Raw genomic sequence first — 21,708 nt, 5'->3', positions numbered from 1 at the left:
GCATGTCAGAAATGAAGATCTAATGTTCCAAACCTTAAATACAGTATAAATCTTCTACATCTGCGACAAGAGCAGCACAAAAGTATTGAAAAATATTTCTATATAAAATATTTTAACAACTAATAAGCATTTTTAAGTAACAGATCAATGAAATATTTAGAAATATTTCCATTCTCATTCTCATGAAGGAATAAACAGGTGTTGAAGCTCTTCCCATTACATCAACATAAAAAGACCTCTTTGAATTGGTTTTGTGGATGCAGAACAACACAAAGAATCAAGGATTTATCTCACAATTCTGATAAAGTCTGAATTGCAAGATGTAAACTTGGAATTCCAAGAATATATGCCCGAATTGTGAGATAAAAATTGTCATAATAATCATATTTGCTTTCTTTTTCTGTGACAGAAACAAGCTTGCATAGTAACTAAAGGCCACGTATGTTGGAATTTCTGTTGATCACTGGCATCAGCTATCATAGGGCACTATCCACATCCAACCCCAACCCACTGGAAAGCAATTGAAATCAATGTTCCAATCGAATTTATGCATAGAGGACCCTATCTTTTTCTATTGTACATTCTATAAAGTAATGATGACTCGTTCTGTTTTAGATGGTATATTGCCAAGAAAGAACACATTCAACACCTACAAATGTAAAATGGGTTTCTGTTTAGGGTAAAATCAAATTACAAATAACAAAAACAAAACAAAACAAAACAAAACAAAACAAACAAACAAACAAACAAAACAATAGATTTAAATATTGTCTCTTATATTTGGGTAGAACTGAAACAATCAATGCAGCTTTTGTAAAGCCATCAAATGTTAGTATTTTGACAGGCACTGTGCTATGATTGACTATATGTTCCTGTTGGATAGAAACTAGTGCTAATGTTTTGACCGAATGACTCGTTTTTGAATCGGGTTTGCTGTGTCTTGATAGTTAGATAGTTGGTATAGGTAGGTAGAAAATGGTATTCAGCATTTTGAAATGTGAGTTTTATATTTATTTAACAAAATATGATTTTGGCCAGAAAATGAACAATTTGGCTAATTGTGTGATGTAGGTGTGTTGCTGTGTTAAGAGTTTAGAAAAAGTACTTCAAGTATTGGTAAATGCTTGTTAGCAATTGAAAAAAACTGTAATTACTTGGCAGTCAATGGGACAGTCACAAGCCTCCCAGTTTTCATCCAAAATATCCTAAATTTGTGTTCCAAAGTCGAACAAAGCTTTTACAGGTTTGGAACGACATGGGATATTTTACTAATGACAAAATTTTCATCTTGGGGTGGAGTAACCATCTAAGCTATATTCACACTTAGCATCTTTTTTTAAGCTTCCAGCGTCTATGTTGCATTCTAATCCTATGAAGTAAACCATGTTTTCAAAAACGTTCTGAGTGCTTTATTAAACGCTACCACTGGCATCTTTATCTGTAGCTCAGAGCGTCTTTTTCAATAAAAAAAAAAAAAAACGCCCCATATCAAATGCCTTTTTGACAGCTGACCAATGACAAGTGAATAGCGAGACCTTTCCCGATCTTCTATGTAATGTATTTCTAATTCATTTTAACTCGTTCCAACTAATCTACCTATCGGTCTATCTATCTATCTATCCATCTGTTTATCTATCTAATATTTTTTTTAAGTCATATAGATTCATTTATAGACTCATTTTCAGAGATCTGTGTGCCATTTGGACTGTTTATGTTTGTTTTTCCCGTTGTGCCCATATTTGGTTCTTCCTGTCCTCATTTTGTCCTGATTAGTTCATTTGCTCCACCTGTCTGTGTCTTAATCACCACCCTTTATAAGTTGTTCTCAGTTCTGTTTCTGTTGTCCGATCTCAAGGTTATTTTGGTTGTGTGTTCTCCTGCCCTTGTTGGAATTACCAGTTTGGATTTGATTAAAGATTCCTGTTAGTGTTAATCTCGTCTTTGTGCGTTTCCTTAACACACCCAAACCGTGACAGAAGATCAAAAAAAAAAAGTAAGCGGTGTGTTAACCCTGTGTTTTTTGTTTGCGTTTTGTGTCAGTTTTTGTTTTGTTTTGGTTTTGTTTTTACGTCATGGATGACCCGGCCGTCCTCGTCCTCCTGCTGGAGCAGGGGGACCGCTCTCTCGAGGACCACACCACGGACTTCGTGTTTCTGACCAACTACACGCACTACCCGGACAACTGCCTTTGCTCTTTCTACTTTGCTGGACTGAACACCACCACACGAGCGCAGTTGTCCGGGGATGGTCCTCGAGAGAGCTTCGCCGCCTATGTTGAGTGGGTGCTGGTGTCCTGCAACTCTTCGTTGACCGTGGACTTTGCGGATGACGACACCAGCCCCACTTTTGACCCAGAGCCCAGCCAACCATCACCTCAATTTGTGGAGCATGAGCCCGAGCCCACCGTGGACAGAGATCCAGAGCCCAGCGTGACCGAAGAGCCATCGCCTAAAGGAGCGAAACAGCTGAGGATCACCCCGGAGCCAGAGCCCGTCACGTCCGACCAGGTGCGAGAGCCGGCTACAATGCACGCAAGAGAGGAAGTTACAGTGGAGTGTAAGGATGCCAACGAAGGCCCTGCCCACTGCACCTCCGCTGAGGGTGAGCAATACCTGGATCTGGGACTAATTTTTCTGGAACAAGATTTAATTAATTTCTTTGAAGATCTATATGAAGACATGCCCGCCCTTCTTCCACCATCTAAACTGCCTGACAACTTGGAACAAGATTTGACTAATTTCTGCCTGGATTTCCCTCCCTCCCTCTGTCTATTGTTTCTGCGGCCTCAGTCCCGCCACCGCTGTCTCCTGGCAGCCCATCTGCTCACCCACCGCACTGATGGTGGGCTGAGGGTTCGCTGCTGGTCTGCCAGTCCCCATCAGTGTCGTGGTTGGAGGATCCCTCATCTCCACCTCCGGCCTCTGAGTCCCAGACTCCGCCTCAGTCCTCCGACCCAGCGGCTCTCAGCTCCCTCATCTCCACCATCGCCCGTTGGCCCACCAGCTCCACCGGGCTTCCTCGTCCCTCCGGCTCCACCTTGGTTGGTCGTTGTCCCGCCTTCGCCTCAGGACTCCACTCCTCTGGCTCTTCCTCCGCCATGGCTCCTCCCTCCGTCGGCTCCACCGTGGGTCGGCATGATGGCTGTGGTCTGGGTCTTGCATGGCTCCTCCTGCTCCGGGTCCCTCCTGAGTTCTCCCTGGCTCCTCCCTCCATCGTCACCACCCTGGACTTTGTTTATTGTCCTCCTCCCGGAAGTCCGTCTGCCACCAGAGCCTCCTCCCACTATGACTTTATTTCCACTCCCTTTCCACGCCGCGAGGTCGCACCTTCCGGGAGGGGGGAGTAATGTCAGAGATCTGCGTGCCATTTGGACTGTTTATGTTTGTTTTTCCCATTGTGCCCATATTTGGTTCTTCCTGTCCTCATTTTGTCCTGATTAGTTCATTTGCTCCACCTGTCTGTCTTAATCACCACCCTTTATAAGTTGTTCTCAGTTCTGTTTCTGTTGTCCGATCTCAAGGTTATTTTGGTTGTGTGTTCTCCTGCCCTTGTTGGAATTACCAGTTTGGATTTGATTAAAGATTCCTGTTAGTGTTAATCTCGTCTTTGTGCGTTTCCTTACCACACCCAACCGTGACACTCCTATAGAGTAGTTTCCTTTTTATCTTGCTCTCTTTCTACCGCATAGTAACACCCTAGCAACCATCCAAAGTACCTTAGCAACTACATAGCAATACTGTAGAAACCACCCAGGATACATTATCAGCCACATAGCAACCACCCCAAGGGCCTTCGCAACAAGACAGCAACTCCCTAATTTCTATTTAAGGTTTTTAAATCTGTCTGTCTAAACTTCAGTCTTTTAAAATGACTTAACTAGATCTCTTGTTCACTTTGTCTCTGTGTTTTCTAGTGTGGATCATGGAGGAGAATCCAGGATTACAGCAGGACTGAAGAAATGTACGTAACACAACACACTGTAAGCCTCATGAGCCTCATGTTTCCTCATTTTTTATGTCCCCACAAGGTCAAAATTTACTGGGATTACTATCCTTGCGGGGACATTTGGTCCACATAACATGATAAATACCAGGTACAAACACACAGCTGTAGTGATGATTGTTGTGTTATAAATGTGTCTGTTCTTGTGTTCAGATGCCTGTTTTCTCACACTGGATCCAAACACAGCAAACACTAAACTCAGACTGTCTGAGGAGAATAGAAAGGTGACATTTGGGCAGCAGTCGTATCCTGATCATGAAGAGAGATTTGGTCGTGTGCGTCAGGTGTTGTGTAGAGAGAGTGTGTGTGGACGCTGTTACTGGGAGATTGAGTGGAGTGGAAATGTGGATATATCAGTGTCATATAAGAGCATCAGCAGGAAGGGACTAGATGATGGGTGTTTGTTTGGATGTAATGATCAGTCCTGGAGTTTGAAATGCTCTCACTCCAGTTACTCATTCAGACACAATAACATATGGACTGATCTCCCTGTGAACTGCATCAATCGTAGAATAGGAGTGTATGATGATGATAATTATTTCTATAGAGTAGGAGTGTATGTGGATGTGAGTGCAGGAACTCTGTCCTTCTACAGTGTCTCAAACACAATGAGCCTCATCCACACAGAACAGATCACATTCACTCAGCCGCTCTATCCTGGGTTTTATATTAGTTCTGGATCAGCGAAACTGTGTTGATGAATGAGAACAGACAGACGAGAGATTCTATCCTGACTGAAACGAGCCCCAGGACGGTTTCACAGCATTTAATAAAATATCTTTATTGTAACTACAGTGAAGCTGTTGTTGTTTTCTATAATTATTTTGTGATATTGTGTTGTTTTTATACTCTTTTAAATTTATGACCTTGAACAAATAAAAGCATTATTCTACATGTTTCATTGTTACTTGACAAAATGTGTGTGTGTATGTGTGTGTATATTTCATGAATATATGAAGAATTAAGATGCAAAACCGGCTAAAAGCCATCTTGGTCAAAAATGAGATTTTGATACTGAGTAAATTCTCTCAACACATATTATATGTCCCTCAAATACTTTTTCTTCAAACTCACTAAAATCCCAGTCTTAGCCCAATCAGAAGTACCAGTACTTACATAGAAACCTATACATCTGAGCCTGATAAAAAATGCATTTTTTAAAGAAAGACGTCGGATGGATTTAGATGGTTTTGCATCTGAACTCTTCGTATATACCCTGCTACCACATGACGTAACAGTTACGTAATGGATGACTTACCAATTGGCAACGTAACTACGATGTTGCATGCCCATAATGTTGTTACAATCAAATGACCAACTCACAGCGTCGTCAGTACATCCTCCTAACGTTGTAATATTACCAAGGACGTCCCAGATACATACTCTACTGGTAATATATTGGTAACTTCATGATTTGCTGGCAACGTAACTGCAATGCATGCCCGTAATTTTATTACCATGAAATTACCAACTGACAACGTTGTCAGTACATCCTCCTAACGTCGTAATTTTACCTTGGACATCCCAGATACGTACACTATTGGTGATGTATTGGTAACTTCATGACTTATTGGTGCAACATCGCATTCACAAAATTCATGACCAACACGTTCTTTATATGTTCTGATTACCAGAATTTGCTACATGTAATTAAGCGTGAGACACAAGATTGGACGTTCTTCTGAGATAAAATGTTCTTTTCACCAAATCAAAATATGGTTATTGCTTAATATGTAGTGCAAAACAAAGTGATTGAATTCCTGTGCAATAATATGTTGATGTTGTTTTATATACACAAATGAAGATTTGTCAAAGTTTCTCCTTGTTTTATGTCATATAAAAATGATTTTAGAATTGTATTTCAATCCATAAAATATTTAAAAATGAAGAGTGCTTTAAAACTGTAATTTAAATTGGTGTTATAATTAATGTCATAGCTTTTATTATTATTTTAATGTTTGTTTTTATTTATATTAGTATTATTTTGTTTATTATATATGCTGCTTGGATTTATTGTTAATGTGTTTAACAATGTGTCAGGCATTCACCACAGCCACCTTCACTTGCCACGTCACCCAGAGCACCGCCCACCCGCTCATCATCACCTGAGTTCTAATCACCTGCACCTGACTTAGCCACAGCCACACCCTATATAAAGGACATTCATGCATTCTTCTCTTGTTGGGTGTACCGTTCACATCCTGTGATGTTTTCTCCTGACCTTATGAAATTCTTCTACGTTGAACTCTCCTGTGCTCTCCGGATCCCTCGTGGCTCATTGACTGGACTATGATCTGCTCATTTGCACAAGGACTGTCAACTAAGCTATTCATTACCATTTGCCTCAAACTCTGTGTTCTATCGTTTGTTCAATAAACGCTGGTTTGGATTGTCACTCACCTCTCGTCTCCTCCTGTGTGTGTGTGTGTGACACAATGAAAAGATGACGATGCCTTTTGTTATTTAAAGGTTTAATAAAGTGATTTAAAAAAAAAAGGGGTCATCGGATGCCAAGTTGACTTTTTCATGTTGTTTGAACATTAATGTGTGTTGTCAGTGTATGTACAAATCTACCCTATAATGATAAAAATCCATGCAGTGGTTTTATTTAATCTGTAAAAATAATATTCCCTTTTTCAAATCGAGCCTTTCTTAGATACCTGTCTGTGTGGCATCACACCAACAGAGTCCGCTCCCACGATAGTTGAGGTAAAAAGGGTGGTGTTTTACAAAACCATTGAGAATTTTTAATCAAAGTATATTAGAGACTTTCATTAAGACCCTAAAGAATCATATCAACTTGTGGAAAATGGGCATCCGATGACCCCTTTAATATATATCGTGACGTGAGTCACGTGACACACAGTGTGCGTGATTCCACAACTGACACTCTGCACGCACAGGATGTTTACAAGAAAGAAAAAAAAACTTTTTTTTTTTTTCTTTTTGTATTGTTGTGAATAGTACTGGTGGCGGGAGTTACCATTGCAACTGCGAAAACATCAGCTGCTGGAGAGGAAGTGACACGTCCAACATTTCTCTCTTTTGTTGTCAGTTATATCAAAAGTTTGACACTTGCATCAGACTGGTTAAGTAACATTATTCACAGTCCACAGTCTATACCTCTGTGATTATGGTATGTTTCCTTAATTATCTGAAATGTCTGAAATTATGGTAGCATAGCATCCCAGACAGCACATGTACGTCTGGCCGACATCGGCTCATGAGCAGAACGTCGGCCTCATGAACTATAACATCTAATAAGGATCGGCCAGACATAGGCTGGTGTAGTTCGGTCGGTGCTCTATTTTGCCAGCTCATCAAAGGTCGGCTCTGAGTCGGCTCATGATCGGTGACCGATGCCACACTTAGGGCAATCATGGCCTAATGGTTAGAGAGTAGCGCTTGTAACCCGAAGGTTGCTGGTTCAATTCCCGCACCAGCAGGAATTGAAGGTGTGAATAAACAGTGCTCTTTCCACCTTCAATGACTGAAGTGCCCTTGAGCAAGGCACTGAACCCCAAGGAGCAAGGTGCTGGAGCAATGGCTGCCCACTGCTCCAGGTGTGTGTTCACTGCTGTGTGTGTGCACTCATGATGGGTTAAATGCAGAGGACCAATTTTAACTATGGGTCACCATAGTTGACAGTACGTTGTCACTGTTCTTTCACTTTTTCTCTGGAAATACAGGTGAACTGAAGAAGCTCATGAAATAACTTAATATGCATTTTTTCCACAAAATATAATTCACCTGTATTACCAAGCATCATTATTTGTTTTCTGCAAAATTATATATATATTGTCACGAGTCATAAAGGAGCACAGGACCACAAGGTAAGGGATAACAGAAAATTCCCCGGAGGGTGGATTTATTGACAGAAATAATGTGGGAAAAAATAAGGTCTTGCGTGGGGCACTGAGTGACCCCTTTAAGGTGCTCCCTCTCGAAGCCGCTGGATTCCCGGCTTGTTCTCGCTGTTGAAACGGGACAAGGCGAGGCTAGAGGCTGGCTTCTGGAGAGAGAAAGAAAAGTAATTAGTTTCTTTGTTGGGAGTCAATCAAAGCTCGAGCGTAGCACATGCGTGGCTTGCTTCTGGCTTGAATGAAGCTTGGCCAGTGAGTGCGCCTCACACAGCTTATCTGGCTGCGGGCTAACGAGACAGGGCTGGGCTGAATGAGCCGCTGACGAGTCTGGCTGGTGCTCCCTCATTGGTTACCAGGGCAACGCTGATTGAAACTCAGGACAAAAAAAGTTCATCATCACACTATTCTTTTTGGTTTTATATATATATATTTATTTATTACAGTAATTTTAAGAAGCTCTTGACATCCAAATCTAAGTGATACTCTACCAAAAACTGAAAACACAGATTCTGTTATCTACTTGTAGTATGTTATATATTCTGTATATTATTTATATTTTCTGCATTTTACCTGTACTTTAGCTTGTTTTCTTCTAATAAACCAGCAACTGCATACTAAATATTGTTGTCTCTGTGACAAATTGCTTGTTTAGTAAGTAAAATCACAAACATACACTACTGTTTCATAAGGTTTGGTATGGTAAAGTCTCTTCTGCCTGCCACAACTTTGTGCATTTGATTAATAATACAGTTAAACAGCATGAAATTAATAGTTAAAATGACTGTTTTCTATTTTAATGTATTTAGAGAAGTAATTTATTCCTGTGTTGCAAAGCTACATTTTCAGCATCATTACTCCAGTCTTCAGGATCACATGGTCCTTCAGAAATCATAAGGCGTGTTCGACTTATCGTGGCACTGTGAAGATCGAACGAAATCTGACTGCAAGTCTCTGTCACATGGCAAAGTACCACAATAGTGCTCCGAGAGCAAACAGGTGACTCAGCTGGTGCAGTCACCGAGAGCAGAAAATCTCCAACTTGAAATGTCCATTTTCAACTCTGTCCCCAACTTCTCTTGGCTAATGTCATTGACTGCCACTTGAAGCTGTGGTTCAAGTCGAACACACCTATTCAAATATGCTGGTTTGCTGCTCAAAAAACATTTGTGATTATTATCAATGTTGAAAACAGTTCTGCTGCTTCATATTTTTCAGGATTTTTTGATAAATTATTTTAAAAACAATTACAGCATTTATTTGAAACAGAAATGTTTTCTCTGCTGTTTGATAATGATAAGACATTGATAATAAGTAAATGTTTCTTTAGCAGCAAATTAGCATATTAGAATGATTTCTGAAGGATCACGTGACACTGAAGACAAATACAGCCTTGGTGAGCAGAAGAGACTTCTTTCAAAGATGTAAAACTTTTGAAAGGTAGTGCAAATTACAGTTTCTCCAAATGAATGTTCCTCCCACTTAAAGGGATAGGTCACCTAAAAATGAAAATTCTGTCATTACTTACTCACCCTCATGCTGACATCTGTTCATCTTCTGAACACAAATGAAGATATTTTTAATGAAATTTGAGAGCAAGGGTACCACCATGATCAAGACACAGAAAGGTAGTAAAGACATTGTTAAAATAGTCCATGTGGCATCAGTGGTTCAACTGGAATGCTTTTAATTTGTATGTCACTTTTGATAAAAGCATCTGATAAATGTAAATGTATTTGTATATTTAATATGCTTATTGAAAATATTAATAAATTTGCAACTATTATTGGTTATTATTGGTTGCTGGGTGGTCCGCTAGAATAACGATGAGCAAAACGCAGTGAGCTTACATGCAGAGCAGCCGAGATTTACTGGTGCCGACATTGTGGTGATATCTTCTCGATTAGCAAACGCTCCCTGAGCGACATCATGCCGATGGAATTTTGTAAATCGGACTGACATAAGCCCAATGTATGTGTGCTGTTAGGGATATCTGTATGAAGTTGATATGACTCCTGTCCTTTATTTATTTTCTCCATATGAAAACATTAGACATTCTACATTTGTTTTGCTTAGTGTTGCAGCTGATGCATTTTATAAATAAAAACTTTTTATTGTTGTAATATGAAGATTAAGGAGAAAAAATGTAAGTGAAGTATGGACTTACTTCACTCAGTCGTTTATTTACTTTTTAACAGTAAATAAAGGTCGCTTCTGCATATCGGCTATTGGGCACATAAACAAAAATAATCTGTATTGGTATTGGTTATAAAAAAATATCGGTCGATCACTAAAATATGCGCCGACTCCTATATCTGTTGTGATTTGGCTGAAGAAAGGTTTGTGTTTTTAAGCGTTTAAGGTGAATCACTGCAACACTTAATGGTTATTTTGTGCACGTAAAGCTTATCTGCACATGAGCAACAGAAAAGGTGTGTCTCATTGCTCCCTATATAGTGAATCATTTGACTAAAACGTGAATTCGGTCACTGACATGTAAACCAATTGATTTACAAAATTATTTGAAGCACTCAAATCTCCGCACACTGATGACGCTAACAAAACGTTAAATGCAGCGAGAACAAACACACACAATCAAAAGCAATTACAACTTTTACAAATCAATAGCTAATGTGTTCATAAAAGTGTAATCTATATGTAATCTACAAATCGTTAAATACAACAAATGCATCATAATATGTAAATATGAACTTTCTAGTTTGTGTTATTTACTTACCAGTGCGCAGACTACTGAACTAGGGCACTGATTGAGATGCACCCAGAGATTTTGTTTGGATTTATTTTTCTTTCTGGTAATTATTCTGATTTTAAACAGGACAAAGTGTCCAAACACACAGAATAACTCCTGGTGAAGCAACTGAGATCCATGTGACTCACTATTATAAAGATGACATTTATTAAAGAGAAAAGTGAAGACATGAGGATTTAAGAAACATTCAGGGTCAAACATGAAGATACAGAGAAAAAAACAGGTTAGTTTTCATTCTCAAAGTTGAACTCACTCATTTAATCCTTATTAAAATGTACAGCTCTACAGAAATCAATGATAAGGTGGCTACTAACTTTATAATGAACTGCAACTGAATACATGATTTAATTCAAACTGTTTGAATGTTTGTGAGGAACAAAAACTACTCTCACAGGTTCAGGAAACAGTCCTCCATAAAATGCACACACTCAAATATTTGTATTGTGTGTTGTACATATAACTTAACCACTGATATCTAGTTGTGTACTGATTTAGAAGACCAAACAAAGTAGTTTCGCTTTCACAATGAAATGCTCAGCATCTTAACTTCATAACTTTTTGCCAGCAAAGTCTGAAGATGATCCGAGTTAAATTTGATGAAAATTGGATGACAGCCACAATGTAAAAGAAACACCGTCAGACGAAGCATTCACCACACATTTCACAGATCGACTCATTTACGTGCACGCATACAAGTCTAAAAGTGTGTGTTTGTTTGAATTTTTGTCTCTGATAAAATAATTTACCCATTAAAATGTGGCATTTAATGCAAGTACGAGTGATGCAATAGAAGAATAGCGTACACATGAAGTGCATGTGGCAAGTATTTAATTTTTCAGAAATAATTTGTATTTTTCATAATACTTCTATGACTGGGTATTTAAAAATATAAATGAATAAGTAACATCTCGCACGGGAGTGGAGAAAAACCTTTACAATTTTTGAGTTTACTTCATTCGACTCGGTGTGAGTCAAGGATTTTCATTCTGTGCCTTACAGTTCAAAAGTTATTAGCATAAAATTATTGAAACTTTGGACAAGTGGTGGCACTACAGAGTTTGAGTTGGAGGCTCCAGACTTGCTGTGGTTAATGTTGGGACTGTCCTCTCTGTGTGCCAAATTTCACTACTTTCCTGCAAATGGTTCTATGGGCTGCCATAGACTTGAGCAGAAGAAGAAGAAGCAGAAGACAAAGAAGAACGCCAACAGATACAATAATTATGCCTTCTTCTTTGCGTGTACATTCAGTTCAATTCAAATTTATTTGTATAGTGCTTGTCACGATAGATATTGTTGCAAAGCAACTTAACAGCAAATTATTTTTTTTACAATATATTTAGTAGTAGCTTACTAGTGGTGACTAGTGATGGGAAGTTCGGATCATTTTACCGACTCGGTCCTTTGAGTCTCGTTCAGCAAAATGAACGAATCTTTTTTCGAGTCATTTCGTTCATTTTTTCATTTTAGCAAAATATAATTAAAATGTTACGTTTTACTTCCCTAACACATCTACTGCTTACACAAACGTTGATCACACTACAAACAAAACAAAACTATAATGCTATAAGAAACAGAAAATATTAATTCATTGTTTACCTGTGTCTTTAGTCTATGATTCGCTCACCTCACCTCTTATCTGACATGTTTTCGGGTTTGAGTCCTTCGTTCATCACCTGACAGCCCAATTAGCTAACCAACGCAGTCTGAGCCGGAAAGAGAATTGATTAGTTCGTCTCTCGAGTCCTCAGGTTTGAGTCGTTCGTTCATCACGTGACATCCCCGTAATGTTAACCTATGCAGGCTGAGCCGGAAAGAGAATTAATTAGTTCATCTTTTGAGTCTTCGGGTTTGAGTCGTTCGTTCATCACGTGACATCCCCATAAGGTGAACGAACGACTCTAAAACAGTTGAACTAATTCCAGTACAGAACCTAATAGGATGTTGCGCATGTGCGACTGAACGAATCACTCCCCGAGACGACTCGTTCGTCCCGAGTCACATTAAAGATTCGTTCAAAATGAACGAATCATTCAAGAATGACCCATCACTAGTGGTGACTGTCAAGTTGATGTACATATGGCAGAGATGTCTGGTAAAGATCAATTAATGACGTAATCAAACAGACAAAAAAAACTATAAATTAGTAGCAGAACTCGGTAGTGCTGTATGTTGTTTCAGGGTTGGTAACATCTAAAGTCTTCTGAGGGGTTTGCCATCATCTCTTCTTAAGTGTTCTGGATCCACACTGGAGCTTGTGAATTCCTAGTTTCCACAGGATATCAATCCCATGGCAGAAACAGAGAACAAATCAAATAGGAACCTAATTAATGTATCAATTAACCAATCAAAGAAAGATTTGTTTAACCAGAGCTAAAAGATTAAAAATGTGCATTTGATCAGATATAACTGCAGTAAAAGTTTATGAGATGCATTATTTGAAGACTTGGCTAGAAAGATGAGTCTTTAATCTAGATTTAAAAAGAGAGAGTGTGTCTGAACCCCGAATGTTATCTGGAAGGCTGTTCCAGAGTTTGGGACACAAATGCGAAAAAGCTCTACCTCCTTTAGTGAACTTTGCTATCCTAGCAACTACCAAAAGTTCAGAAAGTTTTGTGACCTTAGGGAGCGTGATGGGTTGTAGCGTGGTAGAGGACTAATTGGGTACGCAGGAGCTAAACCGTTAAGGGCCTTACAAATAAGAAGTAATATTTTGTAGCTGATGTGGAACCTAATAGGAACCTAATTGGAGTTATATTGTGACACTATTACACAGAACATGTTTTAACCTGCTCAATATATTGTAATAATTTTATGTATATTTGAGTTTTAATAGATTTTCATGTTGTCTTAACCATTTTATTCCTTTTAAACATTTTAATGTGTGCATGTCTTTAAGACACTCTGGGTCTGCCTGTCAGGTGACTCATCACATGACAGGTAACAGGAACTGAACCTATAAAGGAGGCAGCGTGTCAAACGATCAGGATTATTGACCAAACGCTCAGGTTGGATTGAGGAGTTTTTTAAGGATTTACCATTCCAGCATCACCTTTGTCTTGGATTATCACATTTGTTGGACTGTATAATATAATAAATTATAATAAAGCTGCACTTGGGTTCAAATACTCACCGTTAAGTGGATTAATCATTACAATCGTAGAGAAGCATTTGCAAAGAGCTTGAAAAAAAGCTTAGAAAAAAATTGTATTGCAACCGCTAAATTTTTAGGTGAACATAGTATTTTGGTTGAAATATCAGTCAGGTTTTAGAGGAGACCATAATATGGAAACAGCAATATTAAAAGTAGTAAATGATCTGAGATTAAAAAGACACAAAGGTAATGCATCAATTTTAATCCTTTTGGATCTAAGTGCAGCATTTGACACGGTCGATCACTGTATTTTGATAAATAGATTGGAAAGACCTATAGGTCTCTCTGGAAACGCTTTAAATTGGTTCAAAACATACATTACAAAAACATACATTTTTTGTGAATAAAGGTGATTGTACATCAAAGAATCACACTATATTATATGGTGTTCCACAAGGTTCCATCCTTGGGCCAGTTTTGTTTTTACTTATATATCAGGGGTGGCGAACGTCGGTCCTGGAGAGCCGCAGCCCTGCATAGTTTTGATTCAACCCTAATCAAGTGCACCTGAACAAGCTAATCAAGGTTTACTAGAAAGCACCAGGCAGGAGAGTTTTAATTAGGGTTAGAGCTGAACTCCGCAGTTCGCCACCCCTGCTATATATGGTTCCTCTGGGGAGCATAATTCAGAAATATGATATGAATTGTCATCTTTATGCTGATGACATACAATTATTTATATATATATATATATATATATATATCAGTTGAGCCAAAAGACACTGTTGTAATAAAAAATTTGCTGTCTGTCCAGCATTGTAAAATGGATGAATGATTTTTTTTAAAAACTGAACAAAGATAAAACTGAAATTCTTATTGTGGGTAAAAAACCTGAGTGGGAGAGATTGGAGCTGAACTGGGTTTCTTAGCTATACAATTTAAGAAAGTGGTAAAGAACCTGGGTGTCATTTTGGACTGTGATCGAAGTTTTAAGTCTCATATTAACCAAGTTACAAAAACGTGATTCTATCATCTAAGAAACATTGCCAAGATTCGTCCGTTTTTATCTCTCGATGATGCTAAGAAACGAATTCATGCATTTATATTCTCTCGACTAGATTATTGCAATGCTGTGTATTCTGGTTTACCTAAGGGTTCTATAGTTAAGCTGCAATTGATACAAAATGCGGCAGCTAGAGTATTAATAAAATTGAAGAAACAAGAACATATTACACTGGTTTTAATGGAATTACATTGGTTACCAGTGCAACAAAGGATTGACTTTAAGATTCTTATTTTAGTTTATAAAGCATTGCATAACCTGGCACCTTCTTGTATCTCTGAATGTCTGTTAAGATATAATCCTAAACGAATGTTACAATCTTCTAGTGCTGGACTTTTAGCATATTACACAGTAAATCTTAAGCGATCTGGTGGTACCTCTTTTAGTCACTATGCTCCAAAAATTTGGAATTGTCTTCCAAATGAAGTGAGAGAGTCCACTAGTATTCATATCTTTAAAAAACGTGTTAAAACATATCTCTTTAAAGTTGCATTCTATGTATGAAAAGTGCTATACAAACAAATTATTATTATTATATGTGTAGTGCTTTGAGAGATTTCTTCTGCTTAACTCTTTCCCTACAATTGAAGTAATTTTCCGTCATTTTTGAGACCACGCTTCCCCGTCATTGATGAAATTTTCTATCTGTGTTTTCATTGTTATAGGATAGGAGGCACTATTGGACATTTACTGAGTAAGTATAGAATCTCTGTATCAAAACACAGCGAAGTAGCAGAAACAAGTGATTGCATATTTAAGCTGATACACATCACATCATCACAACCATCAAGCAGCATATTAATCAAAACTGCCAAACATTACCAAATTAAATGTCAACCCAGGAAGTGTTATAGGACTGTAAAGCTTTGTGAGAGATGAGAGAGAGGGAAGGGAAAAATCCAGACACTATCTGGACATTTTAAAACGTGGTGAGCATCAGCAATCATATTATCCTCTGGTATATCAACTGCAAGAAGAAACCCTGTTGAAATATCCAGCATATGCTGGTTAGGTATGTTTTGAAGCATGGCTGCTGGTTTAAGCTGGTCCTTAGCTGGTCATGTGCTAGTCCTACACTGGTCCTATGCAACTAGCTCCTGCTCTGGACCAGCTTAGGACCAACACATGACCAACTTAAACCAGCTCAAACCAGCAGCCATCCTTCAAAACATACCTAACCGGCATAAGCTGGATTTTTCAACAGGGATGTTTTCTCAAAATTAGATACAACCAACACGGGAGCATTGGTTAACAAAGTTTTGACGTTTTCAAAGTTGCTCTGACAATGTTCTGACCATTTAAATGGTCTTGTCCCCTTTCCTTCTCTATAAGTCTATTGCATTGTATCTCTAAGTAGACATGATAACTGGTATATCTAGACCAATCTATAACTACATCTCCCTGGTCAAACTGTTTTTTTTTTTTTTTTTTTTTAATAAATGGTATCTGGGATGTGTCCTAAAGGAGATTAAGTTTGATGTCTGTTGTTTTATGCATTATAACTTGTTTTTTTCACTGGAGACCTGAATGCACTGAAAGAGGACAAAAAAGTACTGAATGAAATTAAATAGAAAGAACAATCTGAGAATCGTCATGATGCGCCCTTTCCCAGTCATATCCATTCAACTGATTGTGCTGAACTGTCTCAGATAAGAGTATGAATACTCATGCAGTGGAATCATTTCAGTTTTTTATTTCTAATAGATTTGCTAAGTTGTTACAAACCTATTCTGTGCTTTGTCATTATGGTGTATTAAGTGTAGATTGATGGGGGAAAAAGTAAAGCAGGTTAACATAAAACATGAAAAAATAAGGGTATGAATACTTTTGCAAGGCACTGTACGCATCTGATCTCTTTCCCAAATTTTTGTGTCTTTATGTAAATACTTGCCAAGACAGACATTTGGACATGTTTTTGTGTATTTATGAGCATGCCTGAAACCCCAGGTATATTTTGCTGCTTTGTGTTAATAGGTGGGGTCTCTTTTGCATTTTAATGTGCGTTCAAATTTGATTTAATACACTTCTATTGCTATTTCATCTTAAGTTGTTTTTTTTTTTTTGTTTTTTTTACAAGTATATCACTACACATAATTTGTCCAGTCACAGTCATCTAATAAGCAGTTATTGCTGTTTTAACATTATTACAAGGACATAACTGATCCCAATCTCTACGATTTGCTTGAAAAACAGATCATAGACATATTCTAGATTTATATGTATATGATTTAAAATTGTCATATCACCTAACCCTAAGCTGGATGATGATACTCAGTTCTTTTGCATTCTATTGGGGGTAAAAATAAGTGCTACTAGGAGTGGCGTTTAAATTAATGTGCCACAGATTTTTCTTTCAATAACAAAATAAACCTACAACAAAAATGACTGCAGTGAGAAAACAACAGGATGCCCCTAAACCTAATCTGCACCACTGGTGGGCAATAATTTGTTTTATATCAGTTATCCTATTAATCCATATACCTTTATCATTTGAAAGCTGAAATCTTCAAAATTTGCCCTCTGAAACTGATCATTCAGTTAATACATTACAGTTACATTTAGCAGATGCTTTTATCCAGCATTTATTTTGTCATTTACGGTTATTCTTGGTTTTGCATGATGATGAATGGATGGTTCATTTTTAACAGCAGATTGATTCGGCTGATCTGCGCATCGCTGCACACTTATATAAGCTTAATCGTTCGTGCTTTTAAGATAAAACCACGTTAAAAAGAATAACGTGAACTGACATCTGGACGTGACTCTCCGCAATCTCTGATGAAATCAATTGGGTGTTTGAACGTCTACTGGATCCTTAGACAAAAGATTACAGGGGTTCACCCAGTTTAAGAAATTTCAGATCATAAAAATCTAATTCTTTTCATTTTTAAGGTATTGTTTTCGTTATAATGTACTGATTCAAATTAGTAATCAATAATAATTGTTAATTTTATTACTCGGCAAATCTGGTGCTGGAGTGGACGGAGCGGGCGCGCGCACGCATCAGGCGCAATCATCAAACACATTTCAACGAAACAGTAGGAAAGAAAGCAGTGGAAAGAATAACAACTCTCTAAAAATGAAGACACCGAGGCTAAACCTAACCCACTTAATTTTTCCATACACTTACTTCATTTACAAATTCTCTCCCCTGATCTGAAAGAATTCTCTGGGGACAGCCATGTCTATAAATGATGGAACAGAGATGTCTTCCAACTTCAGCAGCTGTTTTTGTTTTTAAAGGAAAGGCCTCAACCCACTTTGAGAAGTAGTCTGTAGCTGTGAGGATGTATTGAAAGCCTTCTTCAGTTTTAGGTAGTGGTCCAGTTAGATCAATTCCTACAAGCTCCCAAACTGATCACGCAATAGCACAGTGTTTATGTGTTTCCTGGATACGTCAAAGGCTTTTGACCGCATCAATCATGGGAAACTATTTCATAAACTACAGGAGCGTGGTGTCCCCTTTTTTCTAATTAGGATACTGCAATTCTGGTACTCTCATCAAACTATGCAAGTTAGGTGGGGGACGAGTATGTCCACACCCTTCTACGTCTCCAATGGAGTGCGACAGGGTGGAATTCTTTCTCCACTTTTATTTAATCTATACATGGATGATCTATCTAAAGAACTAAAGCAATGTAGAACTGGATGCTTGGTGGGTGATAACCTCATTAACCACATGCTTTATGCTGATGATTTGGTGGTTCTGTCTCCTTCCAGTGCTGGACTGCAGCAGCTTCTTAGAATTTGCTCTCAGTATGGAGTAATGTATGATACTAGATTTAACCCAGTGAAGAGTGTGGTACTAATTGCGAGAACCAAGGAGGATATGAATCTTGTCTATCCTTCTTTCTTACTGGCAGGTGAAACACTATTAGTTGTGAAGAAAATTAAATACTTGGGACATGTGATAAGAGATGACCTCCTTGATAATGATGATGTGCAGCGTCAGTGTGGTAAATTGTATGGGCTGGCAAACATGCTGGCTCGCAAATTTCACATGTGTACTAAAGACAATAAAATATCACTTTTCAAAATGTATTGCACTTCACTGTATACTGCTCAACTGTGGTGTAATTTTAGTACTGCAAAAATGAAAAACTTCAAGTGGCTTATAATGATGCTTTAAGAATTGTGCTTAAAATTCTCAGGTGGAGTAGTGCTAGTGAAATGTTTGTGACTAACAATGTGCCTACTTTTAAGGCTGTTTTGAGAAATTTTATGTATAGATTTATGTGCAGATTGACTGAGTCTAAGAACATGATTGTTGTGTCTCTAACTGATGTCTCGAAGAGTGATACAAGGTACTCATCTTGTTTCTGGAAACATTGGACTCGAAGTTTGTATGTGTTTTAAAAATGATGACTCTTACATCTTTTTAAATGTTTTGTATTGTTATTGTTATTGTTTTTTATGGACCTCGATTTGTCTTGAATAAAAAGTTGATTGATTGTAGAAACCTATAAAATGTAAAGTAGGTTGAGTATTTATATATATGACAAGTTCAGATGCAAAACCAGCTAAAAGCCATCTCGGTCAAAGAAGAGATAACAATACTGAGTGAATGCTTCTGACACATATTATACGTCCATCAAATACTTTTACTTCAAACTCACTAAATTCCAGCCTCAGCCCAATCAGAAGTACCAGTACTTGCATAGAAACCTATACAAAGTAGCCAGAAAGAAATGATCATTTTAAAGAAATGCATCAGATGAATTTAGAGCCTTTTGCATGTGAACTCTTCATATATATGCTTTTTGCTTTTTTTATTTTCCTTTACCTTTTTAGGCATTATATTACATTAAATCACACACACAAATATTATATATATATATATATATATATATATATATATATATATAAAATATAGCAGTACATAGCAAGGGTGACGAACTCCAGTCCTGGAGAGCCACAGCCCTGCAGAGTTCAGCTCCAACCCTAATAAAATCTCACCTGCCTGTAGCTTCCTACTAAACCTTCAGACCTTGATTAGCTTGTTCAGGTGTGTTTGATTAGGGTTAAAGCAAAACTCTGCAGGGCTGCGGCTCTCCAGGATGGATGTTTACTACCCCTGGTATACAGTATAAAAATTTTACTGGGACAAAATTATTTAGGTGGCTGCATCAAAAGAAATTTACAAAAGTGATCTTATATACATGGAAAGCACATTAAATGCAAGTAAAGTGTCTACTTTAATGTTTCAAATACGTTTTAGGAAAATAAAATGTTGGTGAAATAACATTCCATTGTCATTGTATTCTGACCTGTGCTTATTTAAATATATAAAAGAATAAGTGATTATTCTACATTTTATTGTATTTTAATGATTGAAAACTTCTTGCTGATAAATGGGCAAAACCTAGGATAATGGCTAGGATAAAGTTTAAAAATTTAAAATTACAATTACTATTTGGGGTAAAAGTAATTAGTCTTTTAATATGTCATGAAATGATTCTTCTAAACATGCCTGGCAAGATATATAAACAAAATATTTATGTATGTAAAATATTTAAATATAAAAATAATTAATTTTATTTAATCTATTCACATTCTATTTTATTAAAAAACAATAACTCAAAGTTGTATTACACTTATCGTTTTGATGCTTGAAAACCAACCCTTTTTTTGTTTTTGACCCTATACTGCACTTATTTACCTCAATGCACTGTAAGGTCTGCACAGCAGTCAAAGGCTTTCCAACTTTTTGACATGGATCACATTCCAGTACCTATCAGAAAGATAAAAAAAGAACAATAATATATATTATTTGCAAAAACCGATAACTCTTAATTAACACTTTTAATTGTGTCTTATATTATGCTATTATTATTATGTTTCTATTGTGTTTTATTGTGTTAGTATAGTTATTTTTACTTAATTAAAATAACCCAACTGTAGTATGATTGAGATTAACTCAAATGCACAATGAAAAAAACATGTTTTTTGAAAATTTAGTTAAATGTTTTTGCAAATGAACTTTTCATATATAAATAACACATACCCAGTTTTCAATGTCAACTGACATGCCATGCCAGTAAAATCTGGCACAGATGGCATGAACTATGACAGAAGCAGACTAAAAGTACATTTGCCATTGTTGGAAGACCCAGATAGGAACAAATTAATATAATATAATATAATATAATATAATTACCCTTTAAGTTGAATTTGAGTGCATATCTACGAAGGTTCTGCCTTTTGGATTTATCATACTCTGATGGGTATGATCCCACTGACAGGAGATTATAAACTAATTCCCATTTACCTTCCATACCTGTTAAAAAAAAAAAAAAAAACACATTCACCAATAAACAGAGCTATAAAGAAAATATTATTATTATTATTATTATTATTATTATTATTATTATTATTTCAAATGTATATTTTACACCAAACAATCAAATAAATTTGAAATGGTTCACTAATCAGTGATGCATGCCCCATATGCCTAACCTTAACTTTTCCATGAAAAATGCTAACAAACATGATCACTGATGCTACATGAAAATGATGCTAGTCATTTTCTCATTAGCTGTCTTGTTATAATAAAAAATAATAAAAACAGAAACAGTCAAAAACTGACCTTACATGAAGAAATTGTGAAAAACTTATCTTACATGAAGAAGTCCACGCGCAAGTAGTAAAAAATTATGGGCGTGTTTTTCAGCGTGACAAAAATTACGCGATATTGATGTGGCATGCGCAGTAAACCCTGGTAGGAAAATCTGACGGGTAGGATCAAATGTTAGAACACCGGACAACAAACCTATTGTGACGAGTGTCTCCGGGCTCATCAGCATCGCCCTGGCAACCAACAAGCTACAGCTGCACGCCGTCATCACAGCTGATCGGTTGTATCACCTTATTTCTGCACTTTATTCAAAAGTATTGTCAATAAAATCCACCCTCCGGGGTTGTT

The 21,708-nt window shown here is 37.3% G+C and overlaps 1 long non-coding RNA gene across 2 annotated transcripts; it reads right to left on the bottom strand.

Moving 5' to 3' along the window:
• Window positions 1-10,810: 10,810 nt before the first annotated feature.
• LOC127164272 (uncharacterized) lies at window positions 10,811-21,423 on the bottom strand. Of its 2 annotated transcripts, none has more exons than XR_007827616.1 (4): window positions 21,378-21,423; window positions 20,944-21,063; window positions 20,446-20,517; window positions 10,811-12,894 (listed from the first exon to the last, which is right to left on the bottom strand). It is a non-coding gene; the product is annotated as an uncharacterized LOC127164272 (long non-coding RNA). The 2 variants fall into 2 exon arrangements; XR_007827615.1 differs by having other exon boundaries at window positions 21,373-21,419.
• Window positions 21,424-21,708: the final 285 nt, after the last annotated feature.

This window comes from Labeo rohita, chromosome 4 (assembly GCF_022985175.1).
Source record: "Labeo rohita strain BAU-BD-2019 chromosome 4, IGBB_LRoh.1.0, whole genome shotgun sequence".
NCBI lineage: Eukaryota > Metazoa > Chordata > Actinopteri > Cypriniformes > Cyprinidae > Labeo > Labeo rohita.
This window is presented reverse-complemented; position numbering and strand designations above follow the sequence as displayed.